At 49.0% G+C, this 26,142-nt stretch overlaps 1 long non-coding RNA gene across 1 annotated transcript in view; it reads right to left on the reverse strand.

The window, feature by feature from the left end:
- Positions 1–298: 298 nt before the first annotated feature.
- The window catches only part of LOC123353894, a 55,830-nt gene continuing 29,986 nt past the window's right edge, over positions 299–26,142 (reverse strand). The window contains exons 2-3 of the long non-coding RNA XR_006574586.1: positions 3,310–3,413; positions 299–576 (exon numbers count right to left, since the gene is read on the reverse strand). This is a non-coding gene — a long non-coding RNA (uncharacterized LOC123353894). The remainder of the gene's footprint in view (positions 577–3,309; positions 3,414–26,142) is intronic.

Below are 26,142 nucleotides of genomic sequence, written 5' to 3' on the forward strand. Positions count from 1 at the left end.
CCCCCCAAGCTGAGGGTTTAGAGGCTGCAGGATTAGAAATGGCATGGCAATGGCAAACTGGGCTACTTCTGCCCAGCAGCTGGTGTTGGGAGAAGGCCTGACTAGCCAAAGCCCCGCCTAGGCTGGGGTACAGCCAGAGCTGATGTGGATCATGTACTGAGCTGGTAACAGCTATTTTTAGGACAACTTTCAATTCTGGAAAAAGACCAAGTGAGTAAACAAAACAACAGTCCCCCCCCTCCCCCCCAAGCAGATATGGTTCCAATAGTTTCAAAGAAAGGCTGAACCTCCCAGCCTGTAAGCTGAACGTCTATATTAGGAAAAGCATTTGTGATGGTATTTCTGGAGAGCTGTCAGGGCCCCGCTGGAGATTGCAGTGTACTTGGAAGGGAGGCTATGCGGAAGGGGAGCCATCACACAAAGCCCATCGCCTTTCCATATTGACTGGTTCTGCAGCTAGCTCTTGTCTATTGTGACACACGGGTTTCCTCTGACGGGGTCAGGCTGCTGGGTGCAGGGGCCACTGGGGCACTCCACGGTGGTAATTTCCATGTGTTTCTGTCTTTCTCCTAAAACCTGGAATGGGGGAGTGGGGTGGGAGAGAAATGAAAAAAGGAGAGGGCTAAAACAAGAACAAAGCTAATATAATCAGAGAAGGGTAAAAGAGAACTGAAAACACAGAGATGAACAACTGGGCTTTCCTACCCCCACTCCTTAGATGGTGAGCTCTGCAGTGCAGGGTCCTGTTTATTATATGTCTGAAAAGCACCTGACATGCTTTGGAGCACTCTGCGTGAAATGTGCCCCTTGCAGGGAGCCAGCCTGATGCCTGTGCTCCATTTACGACCTTAACATAAGAATGGCCATACTAGAGCAGACCAATGGGCCATCCAGCCCAGTATCCTGTCTTCTGGCAGTGGCCAATGCCAGGTGCTTCAGAGTGAATGAACAGAACCGGGAATGAACAGAACCATTTTGAGTGATTCATCCTGTCATCCAATCCCATCTTCTGGCAATTGGAGGTTTAGAGACACCCAGAGCATGGGGTTGTGTCCCTGACCATCTTGGCTAATAGCCATTGATGGACCTATTACCCATTAATTTAGGACTTATGTGATTTGGAGGCCATATGCTGGACCTCTGCACAGGGGAGAATTTCACTATCTGTAAGTACTGACATCCAAAAACAAATATTAAAAAAACATTATAAGGGTTATTCATAGATTCTAGGACTGGAAAGGACCTCGAGAGGTCATCGAGTCCAGTCCCCTGCCCTCATGGCAGGACCAAATACTGTCTAGACCATCCCTGATAGACATTTATCTAACCTACTCTTAAATATCTCCAGAGTTTGAGAGTCTTCAATCTCCCTAGGCAGTTTATTCCAGTGTTTAACCACCCTGACAGTTAGGAACTTTTTCCTAATGTCCAGTCTAAACCTCCCTTGCTGCAGTTTAAGCCCATTGCTTCTTGTTCTATCCTTAGAGGCTAAGGTGAACAAGTTTTCTCCCTCCTCCTTATGACACCCTTTTAGATACCTGAAAACTGTTATCATGTCCCCTCTCAGTCTTCTCTTTTCCAAACTAAACAAACCCAATTCTTTCAGCCTTCCTTCATAGGTCATGTTCTCTAGACCTTTAATCATTCTTGTTGCTCTTCTCTGGACCCTCTCCAATTTCTCCACATCTTTCTTGAAATGTGGTGCCCAGAACTGGACACAATACTCCAGTTGAGGCCTAACCAGCGCAGAATAGAGCGGAAGAATGACGTCTCGTGTCTTACTCACAACACACCTGTTAATGCATCTCAGAATCACGTTTGCTTTTTTTGCAACAGCATCACACTGGTGACTCATATTTAGCTTGTGGTCCACTATAACTCCTAGATCCCTTTCTGCCGTACTCCTTCCTAGACAGTCTCTTCCCCTAAGTGGAGCACTTTGCATTTGTCTTTGTTAAACTTCATCCTGTTTACCTCAGACCATTTCTCCAATTTGTCCAGATCATTTTGAATTATGACCCTGTCCTCCAAAGCAGTTGCAATCCCTCCCAGTTTGGTATCATCTGCAAACTTAATAAGCGTACTTTCTATGCCAACATCTAAGTCGTTGATGAAGATATTGAACAGAGCTGGTCCCAAAACAGACCCCTGCGGAACCCCACTTGTTATACCTTTTCAGCAGGATTGGGAACCATTAATAACTACTCTCTGAGTACAGTTATCCAGCCAGTTATGCACTCACCTTATAGTAGCCCCATCTAAATTGTATTTGCCTAGTTTTTCGATAAGAATATCATGCGAGACCGTATCCTGTGAGACCGTTGCTAAGTCAAGCACTCAAAACTTAGGAAATGCCACAATAAGGCTGCCCGCACAACCCTCTTATCCCCATTTTACAGATAGAGAACTGAGGCACAGAGAGATTAAGTCCAGAGATGTCCATTCATTTTGGGTGCCCAATCTGAGCTGCCTAGGACCTGATTTTTTCAGAGAATTTATCAGATTTGTAGCACGTTATATGTTCACATCACTGCTCTCATTGACCTCAGTTAGCATTCCTGTAAATCATACCCCGTTTCTCAGACTGGGCACCTGTAACAGGGTCAGACTCACCCCTGCGGCGCCTCCTGCTGGTGACTCTGGGAATTAGCTCTGTTCCAGCCCAGAGCGCCCTCTGCAGGCCAGTGATCCACCTGTTTACTATTGGCTCCGTGTCCCTCCCAGGACCCCGGTGCCCCTTTGACTGGGTCTCCCCCTCCCAGGGGAACCCCCACCCCACTATCCCCACTTTGCCTCAGAATTGGCCACTGCCAGTCATTCTCTAGCCCCACGTCCTGGGGCAGACTGCAGTATCAGCCTGCTCATCACAGGCAAAGGAGGTTTGGACCTGCTGCCTTGGCCTACCCCTGGGTTGCCCCTTGCAACCCCCCAGTACCTTTTAGCCCTCTGCTAGGCCGCAGCCTGGGGCTTTCCAGGCCAGAGCTCCCCAGCTCCTTAGCCTGTCCCCAGCCCAGCTTCCCTCAGGTACTTGGTCTAGCTCCCTGCAGCCAGGCCCATCTCTCTCTACAGGCAGAGAGAGACTGTCTGTGCTTCTGCCTTCCCTGGCCTTTTATAAGGCCCTGGGCTCAGTTTGGGGCGTGGCCCCCAGCTGCAGCCACTTCCCCAATCAGCCCAGCCAAAAGCCCCTTCCCAGGGCTATTTTAAAGCTCCAAAGGGCAGGAGCGGGAAGCCACCCCGCTACAGCACCCCAGAAAATGAGGAACATACAATTAATTAGTGGCCACCTGTGAACAGTTGAGTTTCGCTGACCTGCCCAACAAGGAATAGAATCCAATTCTCCAGCGCCTTAACCATGAGACCATCCTTTCTTTTCCTGCAGTCCCCTGCCTTGTTCACACTACGCCTTCCAACTCCTGCAACAAATGAAGCAAGGGTCTTACCGACAACAGTGTCCTGTTTTTAATGAATCGGTAAACTCAGGGGTTGTACTGTACGACTGGAGAATTGCTAACATAGTTCCTATTTTTAAGAAAGGAAAAAAAAGTGATCCGAGTAACTATAGGCCTGTTAGTTTGACATCTGTAGTATGTAAGGTCTTGGAAAAAAATTTGAAGGAGAGGGTAGTTAAGGACATTGAGGTCAATGGTAATTGGGACAAAATACAACATGGCTTCACAAAAGGTATATCGTGCCAAACCAACATGATCTCCTTCTTTGAGAAAGTAACAGATTTTTTAGACAAAGGAAATGCAGTGGATCTAATTTACCTCGATTTCAGTAAGGCATTTGACACGGTTCCACATGGGGAATTATTAGTTAAATTGGAAAAGATGGGGGTAAATATGAAAATTGAAAGGTGGATAAGGAACTGGTTAAAGGGGAGACTACAACGGGTTGTACTGAAAGGTGAACTGTCAGGCTGGAAGGTTACTAGGGGAGTTCCTCAGGGATCAGTTTTGGGACCAATTTTATTTAACCTTTTTATTACTGACCTTGGCACAAAAAGTGGGAATGTGCTAATAAAGTTTGTGGATGACACAAAGCTGGGAGGTATTGCTAACACAGAGAAGGACCGGGATATCATACAGGAAGATCTGGATGACCTTGTAAACTGGAGTAATAGTAATAGAATGAAATTTAATAGTGAAAAGTGCAAGGTCATGCATTTAGGGATTAATAACAAGAATTTTAGTTATAAATTGGGGACACATCAGTTGGAAGTAACAGAGGAGGAGAAGGACCTCGGAGTATTGGTTGATCACAGGATGACTATGAGCCACCAATGTGATATGGCTGTTAAGAAAGCTAATGTGGTTTTAGGATGCATCAGGCGAGGAATTTCCAGCAAAGATAAGGAGGTGTTAGTACCGTTATATAAGGCACGGGTGAGACCTCATTTGGAATACTGTGTGCAGTTCTGGTCTCCCATGTTTAAGAAGGATGAATTCAAACTGGAACAGGATGATCCGAGGAATGGAAAACCTGTCTTATGAAAGGAGACTGAAAGAGCTTGGCTTGTTTAGCCTAACCAAAAGAAGGTTGAGGTGGGATATGATTGCTCTTTATAAATATATCAGAGGGATTAATATTAGGGAGGGAGAGGAATTATTTAAGCTTAGTAACAATGTGGACACAAGAACAAATGGATATAAACTGGACACTAGGAAGTTTAAACTTGAAATTAGATGAAGGTTTCTAACCATTAGAGGAGTGAAGTTCTGGAACAGCCTTCCAAGGGGAGTAGTGGGGGCAAAAGACATATCTGGCTTTAAGACTAAGCTTGATAAATTTATGGAGGGGATGGTATGATGGGATAGCCAAATTTTGGCAATTAATTTGGCAATTGATCTTTGATTATCAGCAGGTAAGTATGCCCAGTGGTCTGTGATGGGATGTTAGATGGTTTGGGATCTGAGTTACTACAGAGAATTCTTTCCTGGGTGCTGGCTGGTGAGTCTTGCCCACATGCTCAGGGTTTAACTGATCGCCATATTTGGGGTCGGGAAGGAATTTTCCTCCAGGGCAGACTGGCAGAGGCCCTGGAGGTTTTTCGCCTTCCTCTGCAGCATGGGGCACGGGTCGCTTGCTGGAGGATTCTCTGCAGCTTGAGGTCTTCAAACCGCAATTTGGGGACTTCAATAACTCAGACATAGGCTAGGGGTTTGTTATAGGAGTGGATGGGTGAGATTCTGTGGCCTGTGTTGTGCAGGAGGTCGGACTAGATGATCATAATGGTCCCTTCTGACCTTAAAGTCTATGAGTCTATGAGTCCTTCACTACACAACCTGATTCATCCCAAAGCAGGGTCCAGCCTGTACACTGAATGATGCAGGGGTACTGTGGAAAAAATAGTATGTGATCATGTAGTTGAAGACTGTGTCACATATCATGCACAGACAACCTTAATTCTGTCATTTCCTAACTTTTGCAACATTCACATTCTTTTAATATAGGTTTTTGCATGTAATTTCCTAGATTTATAACAAGGCAAACTGAAACTCCCCCCAGCAAATTCTACCCTGTGGAATCATACTGACTCCCATTTAGGTCATTGGCAGGGTTAGAACCTTAGTACACAGCCCTCTGCCCCTTGAGCTAACAGAGTAACTGGGAGCAGCAATAGGCTGTTATTCTCTATGCGGACCAGGCACCAGAGGAGGGATGAGCTATATACTTCACCAGTGGGTTCCACAGCTATTTGCAGACATTAGAGGAATGCCCATAAGGAATGTTAATAAGCTCCCCCAGAATAATGGTTACGGACCTTTCTGCCCCTGAATCTTCCAGCCTGCCCTTCTCCCAGTGTCCCCACCATTCCCTATGAGCTCCACATCCCTGTCCCTCTGCAGCTCCATGTCCTCCACTCCTACCCTGCCCATGTTTTTGTCCCTGTCCCAGTCTCCCACACAGCCCCCTCTCTAGTTCCTCATCCCAGTCTCTCCCCTCCCCCAGTTCTTTATCCCAATCTGTCTTCCTCACACACACACCTACACTCATCCCAGTTCCCCACTCTCCCTGGATCCTTGTTCCACTGGCACTTCATCCCAGTCTCCCCCGTTGCCAATCCCTCTGGCCTGGCTCCTCACCCCTCTGTGTTCCATTCAGGCTTCTCCTACTCCTCCATGCTGCCTGGGTACTCTCAGTGAGGGCACTGAGAGCACAGGAGAGATGGTCTCCCTGCTTTCAGTTGCAGTGCCCAGCAGCCCCCCACAGCCCTGGGATGGAGCATGGTCTTTCTGTGGGGATAGAGCATGCTCACTGCAGGCAGAATCTTCAGAGAACTCAGCAGCCAGCCCCTAATGAGTCTTTATCGAATACGTGCAAACTGAGATTCTCAGAGGTTCATGCCATGGCCAAATGGGGGTGGATATTCACGGGAATGACAAAAGGCACCTTCCCGACCCCAAGCTCACCTCTGTCAGTTTAAAAGTCCCTACTCCTGAGGAACTACTCCAAAGCGCAGAGGTGCTAGATTGTCTCAGTGAAACAGTCGAGAGAATTTTTTAGCATGAACAACCCAACATAGTTTTTCCCAACCTCGTTCTGAAAAGCAGCTCAACCATTTCTGCTGAGAGTTTTCCAAAAAAAATTCAGCCTGTGGCAGTGTCCCAGGGCTAGACCAGTGCTTGTCCCCCACAACATACGCCTTTACTTTCTCCCCAGACACAGGGCGGGGGGTTCATCTCTCTGCAAGCCTGAGCTTCTCTGGCCCAGCCTTCCCCTTCCACTTTGTCCTTCCTGTCTCTCTTTTAACTGTCCCTGCTGCTGAGCTGAATCACCTTGCTAGCTGTTTAATCATCCTGCCTTTAACCAATTAGCTCCTCAGTTTGGCCCATATGGGGAGGCTTGTAAAATGCACAGGAGTGATGAGTCAGCCCTATGCTACTCACCCACTGTCCCGCACTGGCCCCCTTCCCCATTTGGGGCCTTTTCTCTCCTTCCCAGGGCTCTGCGGGCTGCCCTCCACTCCAGGAGCAAGGTCTCTTTAAACTGGCACTCTACAACGACCATAGGAACCTTCTCCAGCCTAACCCAGCAAAAGTTGCTCCCTGACAGAAGAGGTAACCCTGGCATCTCTGTTTCTGCCCCCCCCATCTTCAAACCAGGGGGCCCTTTTAGATTACTGGGCTTCTCCCCCATTTTAATATCTCCCCCAGGTTACCCTGCATTTCAATACATGGCTGTCCTGGCTCTGGAGCACGCTGGCCCTTGACCTTTTCACATACAATTTTGCCTGCTTTCTCTACAAACTCTTGTTCTGGTTTTCCCCCCTTTTCGTTCCCTTCATTCTTGTGATCTTTGCCAAGGCCTTTGGGTTCTTGGCTTGTCTCCTGTTGAGTCTGTTCTGCTTCTTTCTTCTCTAGTCCCGACTTGGCTTCTTGACCTGTTCCTCAACACCTGGTCCTGCCCTCCTGGACTTCCCCAACTCCCCCTGGGTGAACCTGACCTGAACAGCCTGAGGATATGGGCCCTCCCATTGGCTCCCTACCTCTCCGGAAAAGCTCAGGCTGCTTCCATGGTGCTGAGCGACAGGGAAGCAGCTGGTTAGGATTATGATCCTGTGACAGATTGAAGCCCGTTTCCTTTCAGGAAAGGGAGAGATGCCCAGAGAACAGAGGGCCGAAGCTCAGCACTGACACTCACCTTTCTCCTGAAGGCTTGGGGCCATGTCCTGGGGCCATGTCCTGGGCATTGGGCAGAACTGTGGGTGGGAAGAGCTATCTGCTCCCAGGGCTTGCAGTGAGGAGCCTTGGCTCTTAAGAATATTCATGTTATTACTTTGGCTGCTGTTAATATTGTCCTGAGGAATCTGAGCATCAGAGGGAAATGGTGATTTTCAGGAATTTATATATTTGCCAAACGTGAACAGAATTTCTTGGGACAAAGAAAGGCAATTCTCTAGCCCAAGGCTCCTCTCTGCCCAGTTTCAAACAACAGATGTATCAGAGTTTCTCAAAAACAGGAAGCAGATCTCCTTTATAAAGGAAAGGGTTCAACACCCACTATTATCACCCCTTATAATACTAACAAAGGGCCTGGCCATGTCCTGTGGATCTGGGCATGGAGAGGACTCACATGGCAAGGAGGGGCAGTTTCCTCTGTGATGGCATGTTCCCCCGGCTCATTGCAAAGAGTGCTGGGCACATACAGGACTGGCAGGCTACACCCACCAGATCTGTTTGGGAGAAAACTCCATGGTGAAACTCCCTGCAATTTCCTCCCCATTTCACCCTGGGTGTAGGGCTTGGGGGCAGGACAATCACGCCCCATCATCCAGTGGCCTCAGGCATGAGGTCTGGGAGCTGCATTCTGTCCCACTCAGCCGTGCCACTGTGGAATGTGCAGGCAGGAACCACCATGCTTCTCTGACACGGCCTTGTCCACACTGGGATTCAATCTATCCACTAAGTTGAACCAGTGCACACCCATAGGGCCAGTACAACTGGCACCAGTGCACACCCCTCAGTCAGTACAGCTGACACAAATCATGTACACACATGCATCCACCCACAGTTGTACACAACAGCTGTAAGGCCAACACTGACACATGCATACACGTATACTCTCACATACAGACACAGAGATTCACAAGCACATGTGCCCTTGTTGCCAAGAAGGCTAACGGCATTTTGGGCTGTATAAGTAGGGGCATTGCCAGCAGATCGAGGGATGTGATCATTCCCCTCTACTCAGCACTGGTGAGGCCTCATCTGGAGTACTGTGTCCAGTTTTGGGCCCCACACTACAAGAAGGATGTGGAAAAATTGGAAGGAGTCCAGCGGAGGGCAACAAAAATGATTAGGGGGCTGGAGCACATGACTTATGAGGAGAGGCTGAGGGAACTGGGATTGTTTAGCCTGCAGAAGAGAAGAATGAGGGGGGATTTGATAGCTGCTTTCAACTACCTGAAAGGGGGTTCCAAAGAGGATGGATCTAGACTGTTCTCAGTGGTACCAGATGACAGAACAAGGAGCAATGGTCTCAAGTTGCAGTGGGGGAGGTTTAGATTGGATATTAGGAAACACTATTTCACTAGGAGGGTGGTGAAGCACTGGAATGGGTTCCCTAGGGAGGTGGTGGAATCACCATCCTTAGAGGTTTTTAAGGTCAGGCTTGACAAAGCCCAGGCTGGGATGATCTAGTTGGGGATTGGTCCTGCTTTGAGCAGGGGGTTGGACTAGATGACCTCCTGAGGTCCCTTCCAACCCTGATATTCTATGATTCTATGTATCGCACTTTCATAGTATCATACTTTCGCACATACACACATGCACACACATATACACACACATTGTGTTTTCTACCATAAGAACCAAACTTTTGCATTTCCGTTTCCTCAGTTCTGGCCCTGCAGGACACACTCCTCCTCCTATTTTTTTAATGCCTGTTCAGGGCCCCACCTGAGCTGGTCACTTGCTGTCTTCTCTGGCCCATCTGGCATGTGTCCTGGCCCTGGCAACCCCTGGATCGTTCATGGATGGTGGTTAAGGTCAGAAGGGACCACTGTGACCATCCAGTTGGGGCTCCTGCACCACCCAGTGACTCCTGCCTGCAGCCCAGCACTGACAGAGCACAGCTATTACCCAGGATAGAAAATCGACCCCTCCCTTGCTAAGCGATTCCTAAGGTTAATTCCCCTCCCCTTCACCTCACTTCCAGTCTGAATTTGTCTGGATTCAGCTCCCACCATTGGATCATTAGACCTTTGAGAGATTAGAGAGACCTCCTGTAGGTTCTTATAGACCTGGGTCAAGTCACCTCTTCCCCTGCTTCTTGCTAAGCTAAAGAGATAGAGCTCCTTCAGCCTCTCCCTGTCAAGCAGATTTTCTAGACCTCAGATCATCCTTCTAGCTCTTCTACGAACCCTTTTTAATTTGTCAACATCCTCTCCAAGATGTTGACACCAGAACTGGACACTGTATCCAGAGGTAACACCTGGCCCTACTGGATAGTCTCCATTTACTCATCCAAGGATCATGTTAGCCCCTAAAGATATGTCTACACTGCAGCTGGGAGGAGTGATTCCCAGGGCAAGTAGACAGACCAATGCTAACTCAGCTCAAGCTAGCGCGCTAAAAATAGTAGTGTGGCTCTTGTGGCACAGGGAGCAGCATGGACTAGCCATCTGAGCTCAGACCCAGGGGGTTGGGCAGGCTTGGATATAAGTGGCTAGTGTGAGCCACCAACAGTGCTGCAGTGTCCAAACTGCTATTTTTAGCACACTAGCTGGAACAGAGCTAGCGTAAATCTGTCATCCTGGGCTGGGACTCACACCTCCCAGCTGTAGTGTATACATACCCTAAGCCACACCATGCCACTGGGAGCTTGTGTTCAGTTCGTGTCCGCCATGACTCCTAAAACAGAGTCCTGCTTCCAGGATATGCTCCCGTCCTGTGGATGTGACCTACATTCTTTATTCCAAGCTGTGTGTGGCTGTATTAAAATACATGTTTTTCCCAAGAGTCCAGTTTACCAAGTGACTCGATTACCGTTCCTCCTGGGGGAATTCTGCACCACTACATGTGCACAGAATTCATGTCCCCTGCAGATTTCTTTGCTTCCCTGCAGAAAAATGACTTTCTGACAGGGAAGCAAAGGGAAGCTGCAAGAGCAGTCATGCACCACTCCCAGCAGCACAGGTACAACGTTTCAGGCACCCAGAGCACCTGGCAGAGAGGTAAATCACTGTGCGGCTGGGGACACCCCAAGCAGTGGCTCCTACCCTGAGTCAGGATCAGCTGCTAGTCCTGGCTGGGCTGGAGGCAGGAGAGGACGGGACTTCCTCTTCCCCTGCAAGGACTGGCTGGGGCTGTGTCAGACCCACCCCCAGAACCCACCCTCCACAGCTGCAGGAGGCTCAGCATCCTCTTCTGCTTCCTGCCCCCATCATTCCTAAGCTGTGGGGGGAAGGGTCACTGTACGGGGAGCTGCTCCCCCATCCACCCAACCCCTGTGCATCTGGACCTCCCATACCCAGACACCCCTGCCAAGCCTCATCCGGTACATCCAGAATCACCCTAGCCCTCCATTGCGCCATACCCAAACCCCACCCCACTGAACCTCAACCCCTGCATCTGGAGCCCCCCTGCAGGAAGACCCCCTGCCTCTGGACACCCACCCCTGCATCCAGACCACCCCCCCACTGAACTCCCTGCACTCAAACCCCAATCCTGATGCCCCACCCTCTGCACCACTCTGAGCCCCCACATCCAGACCCCCATGCCACTGACCACTAACTAGCTGCACCCAGACCCCCACCCCACCAAGCCCCACTCCTCCAGCACCCAGACCCCCTCACCGCTGAGACCCAACACCCAGAACCCTCCGCTGAGCCCCAACAACCTTCACCTAGAAGCCCCTGCAGAGTCAATTGCCCCTGCACTGGAACTGCCCCCTAATGAGCCTCTGAGTATCCAGATCACCCACACCTAGACCCCCCCACTGAGCTGCCTGCACCCAGATTGTCCCACACAGAATCCTCTTACCCCACACCTGGATCCCCCCACACTGAGCCTCTCCGCACTTGGATCCTGCCTGGTTGAGCCTGCCTGCCCCCCACCTGGTGTACCTGGTGCAGGGAAGCAGGGCCCCAGGGTGTTTCTGGGGCAGGCCCAGGCCTTGTGCTATCTTGGAGTCAGGTGCAACCTCACCACTGAGTCCATATCCTGGGGGGTGGGGAGTGGGAGGACTGCAGGGTGATCTTCCACCTTCTTGCAGCCAGTGGCCTGTGCTCCTCACTGCCATGCTGGAGCCTCTGCATTTATTTATTGACAAATAAAACTTGCAGAATTTTAAAATATTGTGCGCAGAATTTTTAATTTTTTGGCACAGAATTTTTAATTTTCTGGTGCAGGATGCCCTCAGGAGTATACCATGGAGACCTAGTCTGTCCTTTATATTATTTACCATGCCATCAATTTTGTGTCAGGTGCAAACTTTACCAGCAATGATTTTCTGTTTTCTTCCAGATCATTGATAAAGCTATTGAATAGTAATGGGACAAGACCCTGCGGGACTGCACTAGAAACACCCCTCTTGGATGACAATTCTCCATTTACAATGACAGATCTATCAGTTAATCATTTTTGTTCCACTTAACATGGGCTGCACTGATTTTGTAAAGTTCTAATTTTTTCATCAGAATGTTGTGCGGGACTAAGTCAAATGCTATATAGAGTCTAAGTATATTCTGCCAATACTGTTACTTAGTCAACCAAACTTGTAATCTCATCAAGAACCAATAGCAAGTTTGTTTGACCACCCCTATTTTCCATAACACCATGTGGATTGGCATTAATTATGCTGCCATCCTTTTGATGCCTCACTGATTGTGTCCAGTTTTGGTTAACCTTCCTGCAGCTGAACTGCAGCAGTTGCATTCTCTGCTAGATTGCCGAGTCCCTGGGGAGTTACATGCCTCTGTTACTTTTTAAATCAAACCTCTTGCTTTTCTGTCTTCTCAGTTGCCATAAAGGGAAGATCCGTTCAGCCGGAGGATGGTTAAGCTCCGCAGACTCCTTGGAAGCAGACAGCAGTTTGCTTTGAATGTGCCCTCTCACCCAGAATTCAGCTGTACAAACGTGACTTCTTGGCTCATGTTGCCATGGGCCACTGCAACCCCAACATGGCTAGTGAATCAAGGTTGTTTCCCATGACCACCTGATGGGGAGGTGAAAGGCCAGAGGTCGGGGCTCTCAGGCTCCATGCCTTCCTGGGAGGATTTTTTACCAACCTCTTCTCTTCTCTGAGCTCCCCAGTAATACCTGCAGCACACAGAACACAATGGGGTCCGTTCTCCTCACAGATGCAGTAACTATAGCATGGCCTTTCTCCTGACTCACATCTCAGTCAGTAAGAGAACAATGAGGCCCTGAATGCCCCATAGCTGAGGCCACAGATTCACAGCTAGGCAATTTACCAGGGCAATATAGTTTGTGACACAATTTTCCAATGAACTCTGAGAAAGACCCACATTACAGCCCTATCACCTCCCGCATGCTGTGCTTGCCAGCCCTTGGGTCCCTTCTGTCCTCGTGCTGGCTGGCTGGCATGACAGTTTTGTATCTATCAAAGTCTCTAAACCCCCAGTCAACCAGAAATGACTGTTCTTCTTCAAGTGATTGCGCTTGTGTATTCCACAATAGGTGTGCGTGTTCGCCACATGCACCGGTGCCGGAAGTTTTTCCCCTAGCAGTACCCATAGGGGAACACCCCTAGCAACTCCTCGAGTGGCGCCTCCATGGTGCGATATAAGGGGCGCTGCATGCTCCCCCCACACTCAGTTCCTTCTTGCCACCAATGAAGGTGCTTTATAACTGGTCTGCTCCAGAACTCTTGTTCCTTCAGTGCTTCTCCATCCGGTTGTGTGCTTTTCTCCTAGAGCGGTCATGGCTGACTTTTCAGACCGTTGGGTCCTCAACACTGTCTCCCAGGGCTACACCCTCCAGTTTACCTCTACCCCACCCAACCACCCTCCGCCCCCATCCCTCCTGGGGGACCCTTCTCACGAGGCCCTGCTCGAGCAGGAGGTGGAGCGGCTCCTTGGCTTAGGAGCAGTGGAAGTGGTGCCAGTGGAGTTCAATCTCAAGGGGTACTACTCCCACTATTTCCTTATCCCGAAGGCCAAAGGGGGGCTCAGGCCCATCTTGGACCTATGAGGCCTGAACCAGTACATGGTAAAGCTCAAGTTTCGCATGGTCTCTCTGGCCTCTATCATCCCCTTCCTGGATCCCAGGGACTGGTACACCACCCTCGATCTGCAGGACGCGTACTTCCACATTTATATATTTGAGGGGCACAGGTGCTTCCTCCGTTTCATGGTTGGGCAGGAGTACTACCAATTTACAGTCCTCCCATTTGTTCTGTCCGCTGCTCCCAGGGTATTCGCAAAGTGCATGTCTGTGGTGGCAGCCTACCTTAGACGTCGTGGGGTCCAGATCTTCCCCTATCTGGACGACCGGCTGGTCAAGGGCAGTTCCCGGTCGCAGGTGCAGGATAACATGGTGCTCCTCCTGTGCACCACCCTGGGCCTGTTGTTAAATGGCACCAAGTCCACGCTAGTCCTGGTATAGCGCATAGAGTTTATCGGGGCAGTCCTGGACGCAACATCAGCCAGAGCCTCCCTCCCACCAGACAGATTCGAGTCCCTGAAAGGACTCATTAACACAGTCACAAGGTTTCCCATGATGACAGCCAGAGCGTGTCTCCAGCTCCTGGCTCATATGTTGGCGTGCACATATGTGGTTCACCACGCCAGACTCAGGATGAGGCCCCTCTAGCTCAGGTTGGCCTGGGTGTTCTCCTAGGCAAGGGACAGGATGGACAAGGTCCTCATGGTGCCCAAGCCGGTGCTCACCTTCTTACAATGGTGGTCCTCTCCAGGGAACATGCTCCACAAAGTCCCGTTCAGGGGCAAGCCCCTGTCGGTGGAGCTGGTGTCCGACACATTGGACCTGGGGTGGGGAGCGCATGTGGAGGACGTTCAGACCCAATATCTGTGGTCCACACAGAACCTTGCCCTGCATATAAACATCAAGGAACTCAGGGCGGTTCAGCTGGTGTGCATGGCCTTCTGCTGACACCTGAAGGGCAGAGTGGTCAGGGTTCTCACAGACTACACAGCCTCAATGTTTTATATCAACAGGCAAAGCGGGGCCCGTTCCTCTGCCCTCTGCCAGGAAGCCCTTAGGCTGTATAGCCTTCTGTATAGCCCTTCTGTATAGCCCACGACATTTGCCTACAGGCCTACCACCTACCAGGCGCCCAGAACTCGGGGGTGGATCGCCTGAGGCGAGACTTCTCCTCTCAGCATGAGTGATTTCTACACCCAGAGATGGTGCACAGGTTTTTCCAAGAGTGGGGAACTCCCCAGGTGGACCTGTTCGCAACTCGGCAGAATCACTGGTGCCCCGGTTCTGCTCAGGATGGGAGGGGGGGCTGGGAGTGAGTGCTATCTCTGATGCCGTCCTCCTATCCTGGTCAGGCTAGCTTCTCTATGCTTTCCCCCAGTTACTGCTGATCATCAAGGAAAAGATAAAGACAGAAAGGGTCAGGGTCCTCCTGATCACCCCAGCATGGCCCAGGCAACATTGGTATGGGACCCTCACAAGCCTGGTGGTCACCCCTCCGTGGCTGTTGCCATCCCACCCAGACCTGCCCTCCCAGGACCAGGGCCACCTCCTCCACCCCAACCTAGTGGCTTTCCACCTCACGATGTGGCTGCTCATTGGTTAGGCCAGGAGGAGAGAACATACTCGGAAGGGGTTCAGTGCGTCCTCTTGGAAAGCAGGCGACCCTCCACATGTCAAGCCTACTTGGCAAAGTGGTCTCGGTTTTCCCAGTGGACGGCTGAGCGAGGCATTTCCCCCATGGCTGTCCCGATCCAGCTCATTTTGAACTACCTCTTTCACCTTAGAGCCCAAGGCCTGGTGCCCTCGTCCATCAAGGTGCACTTGGCGGCCATATCGGCCTTCCACCCGCCAGTGCAGGGGCACACGGTATTCTCCCATGCTTTGACTGGCCAATTCCTTAAAGGGTTGGAACGTCTCTTCCCGAACGTTAGACCCCCAGTCCCGCAGTGGGACCTGAACTTGGTGCTGGCCCGGTTGACGGGTCCCCCCTTTGAGCCGCAAGCTACTTGTTCCTGGTCGCATTTCTCATGGAAGGCAGCCTTCCTGGTAGCGATCACATCAGCTAAATGGGTCTTGGAACTCAGGGCTCTGGCCTCCGAGCCCCCGTACACAATGTTCCATAAGGATAAGGTCCAGCTCCACCCACATCCTTCATTCCTCCCAATGGTCTCTGCCTACCACATGGGTCAGGACATTTTCCTGCCAATCCTGTGTCCCAAGCCACATGCATCCAGCAAGGAGCGGCACCTCCACACACTGGATGTGAGGCGGGCTCTGGCCTTTTACCTGGACTGGACTAAGCCGTTCAGGAAGTCTTCACAGCTGTTCATCACCTTGGCCGAATGCATGAGGGGTTGGCTGATCTCCACTCAGCGGCTCTCCAAAGGGATCACTTCGTGCATCTGTACCTATTCTGACCTGGTGGGAATCCCTTCGCTGTCAATTGTGAGGGCACTCGACTAGGGCGCAAGCCTTGTAGGCTGCCTTTTTAGCCCATGTCCCCATTTAGGACATTTGCAGGGCTGCCACATGATCTCCAGTTCACACATTCATCTCGCATTATGCAATCGTCTCCCAGACCAGGAAGGACGCTGGGTTCGGCAGGGCTGTGCTCCATCCTGAGAATTTGTGAACTCCTACCCACCTCCAACAGATCTAGCTTGGAATCACCTATTGTGGAACACACATGAGCAATCACTCGAAGAAGAAAAGACAGTTACCTTTTCCATAACTGGTGTTCTTCGAGATGTGTTGCTCGTGTCCATTCCACATCCCGCCCTCCTTCCCCTCTGTTGGAGCTGTCTGGCAAGAAGGAACTGAGGGTGGGGGGAGCGCGCAGAGCCCCTTATACCGCCATGGAGGCACCACTCCAGGGGTCGCTATGGGTGCTCCCCTACGGGTACTGCTAGGGGAAAAACTTCCAGCACCGGTGCACGTGGCGAGCACACACACCTATTGTGGAATAGACATGAGCACCACACCTCGAAGAACTACGGAAAAGGTAACTGTCTTATTCCTGGGTCCGAGGGAGGGTGGAATCTCATGCGAATGGCTGACATGGGCAGTAGGAGATTTCAAAGAGGAACTGGGTGTTGTAATGCTATGGAGTGTGGTGGTGGGTGATTAAAAGTATTTCCAGAGGTAGAGAAAAGCTGGATGTTTCAAGATGTTAGGTCCATTCTGAGAACATTAGAGGCACCATGGACCAACTGCCCTCCTAACAATACTATTGGTTCCTCCAAGTCACCCCTAGTAACTCCTCTAGCACTATCCCAGCAGCCTCAATGCATCTCCAAATTATATGGAGAGTTGAAAACCAAAAAAGACAAAGAAATTCAATTTCGCACTTAGGCACTCTGGTGCTAAGGGCCACACAGTTAGATAGATGCACAACTCAGGGTTCCATAGTTAAGTTGAGTTAAATTTTACATTTGAAGCCAGCTCTGCGTGACCATGGGGGGCATCGTCCCAGAAGGTGCGCTAAGAAACCATTGCCAGGGCCTCCCTGTCAAAGTGGCAGGGTGGCTGGTGCAAGCCATCAGTCAGCACCTCCCAGTGGACTCTTGTAGGTATTGAAGAGAAGCAGGGATAGTGTGGATCCTGGTGGTACCCTTCTCCTTTGGAGAAGAGGAGCAGTCACCCATCCCTGCTCTCTGAGTTCTGCTAGAAAGGAATGATTGGTGCCACTCTCACGCTGGGCCATCTACTGCTGCTGCATCATGTAGGTGGGACTGCAGTGCCTTGTGGTCCACTGTGCCAAAGACTGCAGAGAGGCCCAGCAGTGTGAGGATCGAGATCTTGCCTTTGTCCATGACCAGGAGCAGGTTATCTGTTAGTGCTGTGAGAGCTGTCTCTGTGCTGCCCTGGTCTGAACACATTTGGATGCGTCTTTAAAAATCAGTTAGGAGACTGCAAACACTGTTATGCATCAACCATAAGTCTGTGTTTAATGCGTGGTGTCCCTATAGGGCAGAGTTAAGGTCATCTGGAAACCTTAACTCTGTATTTCCATTCCTGAACACATTGGAATTTTTTTTAACTTTAACCTTATTCAGAATTTCCTGGGTTTGTAAAGTTTGTTCTTTGTACAACAGCCTTTTAATATTTTCAGCCTTGGGTTTCTGATATGAATTCAACCTCAGGTCCAGTTTAAGGTAGATTTTATCTGGGATTAGATAGATAGATTTGTTATTTACTTATCATGCACAGTGGCTCAGATTCTGACCTCAATTACAGTAGTTTGACAAAGCCTCTCATGTTATCCAGTCTTTGGCTAATTCATATTTTTTAAACTGTGGGACAATAACTAATGTGATGTGACTGTGTGTAACACTATTGCCACAGCCTGAGTGTAGGTGTTGTGCTGCCTTCCTGCAGCCAAGACAAGAGACATCACCCTAAAATTGGACAGATTTCTGAAGTCAATGGGAAACTATCCACTGGTGATATTGACTCTAATGACACTGCGTCATTTGATATCTTACAGATAGTAGATGGGAAGCGTGTTGAAGACAACAAATATCCAAGCGATTGTCTCTGAGATCCTTCCTGTCCCATGAGCAAAGGAAGACAGAGGGCAGAAGATTCTGGAAGTGAACTGCTGGCTAGGTAAGGGGATTTTTATGTGGAACGTTGGCCAACGTGCTATGCCGATAGGGGGCTGTATAGTTTGGATGGTCTTCACCTCAGTAGAAGAGGGACCAATCTTCTCAGGGACAGTCATGCTGGGTAGACTGTCAGGAGGGCACTAAACTAACTCCAAATCAGGGAAGATAATGAGTATTCAGCACAAAATCAAAATGTTGAGAACAAAATTAATCAAGGAAGCAAAGAACACGAATAAAAGAAATTCTTGAATTGCCTATACACCAGTGCTAGGAGCCTGGGCAACAAATGAGAAGAATTGGAATTACTCATTTATGAACATACATATGATTTAGTTGGTATTACTGAAATCCGGTGGGAGGATTCCCATGACTGGAATGTTAAAACCAATTTAGGAAGGATGAAGTGGGCAAAAGGGGGGTGATATTTGGTGACAGACACCAAATTACACTAGGGAATAGGATGGCCACCTCCTGATACACTATCTATAATGTGTCAGGAAAAAGCTGCATCTTCATGGGGGACTTCAATTTGAGTGCCATATCCTGGAGGTCACATGCTGAAAGTACTAAAGCATCCTTGAAATAAAGTCCAAACCAGTGATATATATGCTTGGTGTTTTAAAAGGGCCAGTTTCACAAGCTGAAAACAATTATGAGCCAAATCAGCTGGGACAAAGAATTTAATTAGAAAAATGTGAATAATAATTGGAATTGTTTAGGAACACTTCATTAGATACCCCAAAAGCCACAATCCCACAATAAAGGAAAAAGGCCATATTGGTTAAAAAAACTAACCTGGTTTAGCAGAGAAGTGAAGGCAGTTATAATTTAAATATGACTTAAGGACAATAAGAAGGAGGTTTTAAAAGTATATTAGGAACAAAAAGAATCCTGACAATGGTCTTGGTCCATTACTAGATGGAAATGGTAGAATTATCAATAATAATGCAGAAAAGGCAGATGTGTTCAATAAATATTTCTTTTCTATGCTTGGGAAAAAAACAGATGATATAGTCATATTGTGTGATAATGCTTTTTCCATTCCATTAATATCTGAGGAGGATGCTAAACAGCAGCTACTAAAGTTAGACATTTTTAAATAAGCAGGTCCAGACAACTTGCACCCAAGAGTTTTAAAAGAGTTGGCTGAGGAGCTCCCTGGAAGGTTAATGTTGATTTTCAATAACTCTTAGAACACTGTGAGAATTCCAGAAGAGAAAGCTAATGTACCAATATTTTAAAAAGGTAAATGGGAAGACCTGGAAAATTATAGGCCTGTCAGCCTGACATTGATCCTGGGCAAGATAACAGTGTGACTGATACAGGATTTGATTTATAAAGAATTAAAAGGAAGATAATATAATCAGGACCGGTGCAACCATTTAGGCGACCTAGGCGGTTGCCCAGGGCGTTAGGATTTGGGGGGTGCCATTTTCTTTGGCAGCGACCGCGGTGGCTGGATCTTCGGCCGCCCCAGTCGCCGCTGGCATTTAGGCGGAGGGAGCTGGGGCAGGGGAGCGCGGGGAGGGCCTCCTGCAGCAAGTAATGGGGGGGGCGCGGCACGCAGGCGAACTCCCCTCCCCAGCTCACTCCTGCCCCACCTCCTCCCTGAGCATGCCATTGCCGCTTCACTTCTCCCACCTCCCAGGCTTGCGGCGCCAATCAGCTTAGGTGCCGCAAGCCTGAGAGGCGGGAGAAGTGAAGCAGTGACGGCGTGCTCGGGGTGCTCGTGCGCGGAGCAGGGGTTAGCTGGGGTGGAGGTGGGGCCTCAGGGCAGAGGGTGGGGGCTGGGGAGCTGCCGCAAGGGGGGCACCTCAGAGTGGAAGCTGCTGCGGTGGAGGGGGGTGCCTCAGGGCGGGGGCGGCGGGGGGCGCAAGGTGGAAATTTCGCCTAGGGTGCGAAACATCCTTGCACCGGCCCTGAATATACTCAATGCCAATCAATATGAGCTTATGGAAAATAGATCCTGTCAAATTAACTTGATAGCTTTTTTAAAGAGATTCCAAGTCTGGTTGATAAAGTGCTCATGAACTATACTTAGTTTTCTGTAAGGGATTTGACTTGGTACTGCATGACATGTTGATTAAAAAATTTAACATGGCATCCATTAAATGGATAGGTCTCCAAACATAATTGTAAATAAGGAATCATCATAGAAGAGTTGTGTTTCTAGTGGGGTTCCTCAGGGATCAGTTCTTGGCACTACATTATTTAATGTTTTTATTAATGACTTGGGAGAAAAGATAAAATCATCACTGATAAAGTTTGCAGATGACACAAAAATTGGGGGAGTGATAAATAATGAACTGGGCAGGTCACTGATACAGAGTGATCTGGATCACTTGTTAAACTGGATATAAGCAAACACTATGCATTTTCATATAGCTAAATATTAACGTATACATCTAGGATCAAAGAATGTCGGCCATACTTACACGATAGGGGACTCAACCCTGGGAAGCAGTGAGTCTGAAAAAGAGTTGGGTATTGTGGTGGATAATTAGCTGAGCATGAGCTCCCAGTGTGATACTGTGGCCAAAAGCACTAATGCAATCCTTGAATACATACAAAAGGGTATGTTGACTAGGAATATAGAGGTTATTGTACCTCTGTATTTGGCACTGGTCTGACTGCTGCTGGAATCCTGTTTCCAGTTCTGGTGCCCACAGTTCAAGAAGGATGCTGATAAATTGGAGACGATTCAGAGAAGAACCAAGAGACTGATTAAGATTAGACAACATGGCTTATAGTGAGAGACCCAAGAAGCTTAATTTATTTAGTTTAACAAAGAGAAGGTTACAGGGTGACTTGATTACAGTCTGTAAGTACATCTCTACCATGATATAACGCTGTCCTCAGGAGCCAAAAAATCTTACCGTGTTATAGGTGAAACAGCGTTATCTCGAGCTTGCTTTGATCCACCGGAGTGTGCAGCCCCGCCCCCACAGGGCACTGCTTTACCGTGTTATATCCGAATTCGTGTTATATCGGGTTGCGTTATATCGAGGTAGAGGTGTACCTACTTGGGGAACAAATATTTAATAATGGGCTCTTCAATCTGCCAGAGAAAGGTCTAACACAATCCAATGGCTGGAAGTTGAAGCTAGACAAAATCAGACTGGGAATAAGGTGTAAATTTTTAACAGTGAGAGTAATTAATCACAGGGTTGTGGTGCATTCTCCATCACTGACAATTTTAAAAACAAGGTTGGATGTTTTTCTAGATCTGCTCTAGAAATTATTGTGGGGCAGGTCTCTGGCCTTTGTTCTGCAGGGGGTCAGACGAGATGATCACAATGGTCCCTTCTGCCCTTGGTATCTATGAACGTCAGCTTGACTAGACCCTGTCCTTGATGTCTGATGAGTGTCAAATTGTCACACTGGCTGCACCCTCAGTAGATAACGGAATGAGGCAGCCCTGCAACAGCAGGTAACTAGCAGGGCATAGCAGTCGTGGTGTTTTGGGAGTAGTCCTGTCCTGCATCCACGTGCAAACTCTAGACAGCTATTGCAGTTATCTAGCAACCCAATGAGCTTGGCTGGGCCCAATAACCCCCACCAAGTGTCTGTGCTCTCTGACTGGAGAGCAGAGCCAACAGCTCACCATTTAAGCCTTGTAGCAACAGCAACACCGTGGCTGCTCAGTGCGTTCCATGCCCCACCGCTGCACCAGCCCTGCTTCCTGCACCAGCCCTTCTTCCAGCCTGTGCCTGTTCTGCTCTAGCCCTCGTCCCTACCTTCCTCAGAACTCCTGGTTCCCGGCTCCAAACACTGACTGGTCTCTGGTCCACAACTCTGGCTCTGCCCTTTGGTTTTCTTCTAGCTCCTGACTCTGACCATTAACTTGTCCCTTGACTATGCTGCCAGTTCTGCCCTCTGAGTCTGCTCCAACCACTAGGCCAGATTCCTGTTCTGACCACTAGTTGCATCACCCACACCCCAGTGTGTGACAACAGCCTCCCGAAGAAGTGGCTTATGGGAGATTTTAAAAAGTCTAAGAGGTTTGTGGGAGAAGGACCCAAGGCGGGGCTTTTCAAGGGGACCCAAGGGATTTAGGTGCCCAATCCCACTGACTCCATTAGGCTCTTTTACAAACATCAGCCTGAATTACCATAGCTGCCTGGGAAACACAGAGCCAGCCTTGAAGGCCTCTTAGGTCTAGTGTAAGGCTTGGCTTCTCTGGTCCTTTTTGTATCCCTTCCCCCTCTCTCAGGGAAATGCTCCCAGCTGCCCCCGGGATGAGTCTTTCTGAAGCCCCAGCCCCCTTTAGCTGTGGAACCCACAGGGAGAGCTCCTCATCAGGGCTTTGGCAGTTCCCAGACAATTTCCTTTGGTCTGAGCCCAAATTTCAGTAGAGTGAAGCACATGCCAAGACTCTCATCTGGCAATGACTAGTGAGGGAAAGGGGGTGGGGGAGGGGAAAGGAAGCATTCGCACTGCAGCCTCAGTGCGTTCTCTCTGCTCTGCACATATCTGAGGTGTGATCTGCAACCTGAGTCACTGGCTTTCCCATGAGGCCTTGCAGGACAGATCCATGATGGACCAGAGGGAGCACCTTTCGTCTCCAAGAATCCCCAAACCAGCCCTCATACCAAGGGAGCCCCTGGCCCTTGTACTGTAATGATCAGTGCAGACAGCACTTCCACCAATAGCTGGTTCTGTATCTTTATCTACTGTTAAGTTGCTATCTTGTTTTGATGTTGCGTTGTTGTCTGGGTTCAGATGGCAGGGCTAGGAGGAGGTTAAGTCCTGCCTGTGTATGCTGGAGTTGATACTTGAAGTGTCCCAATAAATCCTTTTATTCTATAAACAACTAGGGGCAGCAATTTTCAAATGGCAAAAGCACTTATGTCTGAGAAGAAATGTACAGGTCATGTGGATGAGAGTGGAATCTGTGAGCACTTGACAGACTTTGAACTGTTGCTCTCAGTGAACAGTGATCTGATTAGAAAGCAGCGCAGTACCAAAGCATTTTACAGCAGCTTCCCAATGTGGATTGTGGTTTTTACAGACAATTACACAAACACCTATATGACCACTATGACGGAGATTGGCCCTTCTGAAGTTCTGGAAGGAATGACAACCAAGGGGTCAGCAGGAAGGGGAACCCCTGTATAGTTGTTTGTGTGCATTGCAGAGACTGTTTGACAGGGCTTTCCCTGCACCACACTGGCTGGGGGATGCTCCAGTGAGACAGAACCTGTTATACTAAATCTGCAGCTGGCAATGCATGGGAAGCCATGAGAGAATCCTGGCTGAAAAGTCAGTTTATGAATGGTTTAACAAGAGAACTTAATGGCTTGTTGGTGAAAGATAACATACTAGATAAACCAGGAGTGGGCAAACTATGGCCCGCAGGCCGAATCTGGCCCGCCAACTGTTTTAAGCTGGCCCTTGAACTCCCGCTAGGGTGCAGGGTCTGGGGCTTGCCCCACTCCAGCGCTCAAGCCGGGGTGCAGGGTCAGGGGCCACTCCACGTGGCTCCTGGAAGCAATGGCATGGCCCCCCTCCAGCACTCCAATGGGAGCTGCAGGGGCGGTGCCTGTGAACAGGGCAACATGCAGAGCCGCCTGACCGCACCTCCGTATAGGAGCCGGAAAAGGGACATACTTCAAGCGGTTCCCGGAAACAGTGGCAAGCGTCGCCCACAGCCTGCACCCCAAGCCTCTCCCCATGCCCCAAACCCCTGCCCCAGCCCTGATCCCCCTCGTATCCTCCAAACCCCTCGATCCCATTCTGGAGTACCCTCCTGCACCCCAAACCCCTCATCCCCAGCCCCATCTGAGAGTCCACACCCCCAGCCAGAGCCTGCACCCCTTTCTGCACCTCAACCCTCTGCCCCAGCTCTGATCTCCCTCCCGCCCTCCGAACCCCTCGGTCCCAGCCCAGAGCACCATCCTACACCCCATACTCCTCATCCCCAGCCCCACCCCAGAGCCCGCACCCCCAGCTGGAGCCCTCATCCCTCCCTTGCACTGCACCCCCCCAGCCTGGAGCCCCCTCCCACACCCTGAACTCACCCCAACCCCAATTTTCTGAGCATTCATGGCCCACCATACAATTTCTATTCCCAGATGTGGCCCTTGGGCCAAAAAGTTTGCCCACCTCTGGGATAAACCTATGGACCAGAGTATATACAGAGCTCCAATCGTAGAAGCAGAAATTGGGGTTTCCTTAAAGGGATATGCTCTTAATTCCCAGCCTCAGAGTGACTCCTTTATAACAGATGAAGCACTTCAAGAAATGATTGCTAGGGAAGTGGCTAAAAAATTGGAGGAAGCCCAGCTGCAGCTATTCACAGGCATCCTATGAGTGAGATGAAGTCTCTCTCATCCCAAGGGGGTCCCAGGCCAGATTTGCAGGTGATGCAGAGGCAAAGGCTATTGGAGACAGAATTGCCCAAGCAGAGGGAAGCAATGTCAAGGAAATTAGAAGTTGCTGATGCAATAGTGCTAGCACAGCCCATGTGACAAGCTGCTCAGATACCTGTTACTATGTACGGGGACATCAATAGAAAACCACAGTGCTGTTGGACTCAGGATCTGAAATGTCTCATCTATGGCGGGCACCCACTGCTTAAAGGGGAAAAAAATGTGCTGTAGGAGTTTAATCATCAGCCGCTGCAGACAACAGGAGAAATCCAGCTTCCTCTGAACTTGGGCTCTCTGCATACTAAATGGATTGTTGTTGTGGTGGCCAATATTTCTAGTTGCTGTCTTACTGGGAGTGGATTTCATCAGCGGTATCACAAGATTCATAGATTCCAAGGTCAGAAAGGACCACTGTGATCATCTCATCTGACCTCCTGCATAGCATAAGCCAGACAACTCCCCAGAATAATTCCTAGAAAAGAGCTTTTAGAAAAACATCCAGTCTTGATTTTAAAATCGCCAGTAATGGAGACTCCACCACAGCCCTTAAGGAAGAGTTCCAAGGGCTAATTACCCTCACTGTTGAAAACTTACACCTTATTTCCACCTGAATTTGTCTAGCTTCAACTTCCTGCCATCAAATTGTGTTTTTCCTTTCTTTGCTAGGTTGAAGAGCCCATTATCAAATATTTGTTCCCCAAACAGGTATTTATAAACTATAATCATGTCACCCCTTATCCTTATATTAAACCAATAGATTGAGCTCCTTGAGTCTCTCACTATAAGGCAGGTTTTCTAATTTTTTAACCATTCTCCTGTGTCTTTTCTGAACTCTCTCCCTTTTATCAACATCCTTCTTGAGTTGTGGGCACCAGAACTGGACACAGGAGTCCAGCAGTGGTCACACCAGTGTCAAATACAGAGATACAACAGCCTCACTACTCAACATTCCCCTTTCTATGTATCCAAGGATCCCATTAGTCCTTTTGGCCACAGCGTCACACTGGGAGCTCATGCTCAGTTAATTATCCACCCACATCTTATTCAGAGTCCCTGCTTCCCAGGATCAAATCCCCATCATGTAAGTATCTGTATTCCTAGATATTTACATTTACATTTAGCTGTACTAAAATGTATATTGTTTGCTTGAGCCCTGCTTACCAAGAACTCCAGATCTCTCTGTATCAGTGACCTGCCCTCTTCATTATTTACCTTTCCCCTATTTTTGTGTCATGTGCAAACTTTAACAGTGATGATTTTATCTTTTCTCCTAGGTCATTAATAAAATGTTAAATAGTGCAGAGTCAAGAACTGATCCCTGTGGGACCTCAGTGGAAACACACGATGAGTCCCAGTTTACAATTACACGTTGAGACCTGTCAGTTAGCCAGCTTTTAATCCCGTCAATGTGTGCTATATTCAGTCTATGTTGTTCTATTTTTTTAATCAACATGTCATGAGGTACTAAGTCAAATGCCTTACAGAAGTCTATTACCTTCACAACCAAACTTGTAATCTCATCAAAAAAGATAT

Source organism: Mauremys mutica, chromosome 20 (genome assembly GCF_020497125.1).
Source record: "Mauremys mutica isolate MM-2020 ecotype Southern chromosome 20, ASM2049712v1, whole genome shotgun sequence".
NCBI classification, from domain to species: Eukaryota; Metazoa; Chordata; order Testudines; family Geoemydidae; genus Mauremys; species Mauremys mutica.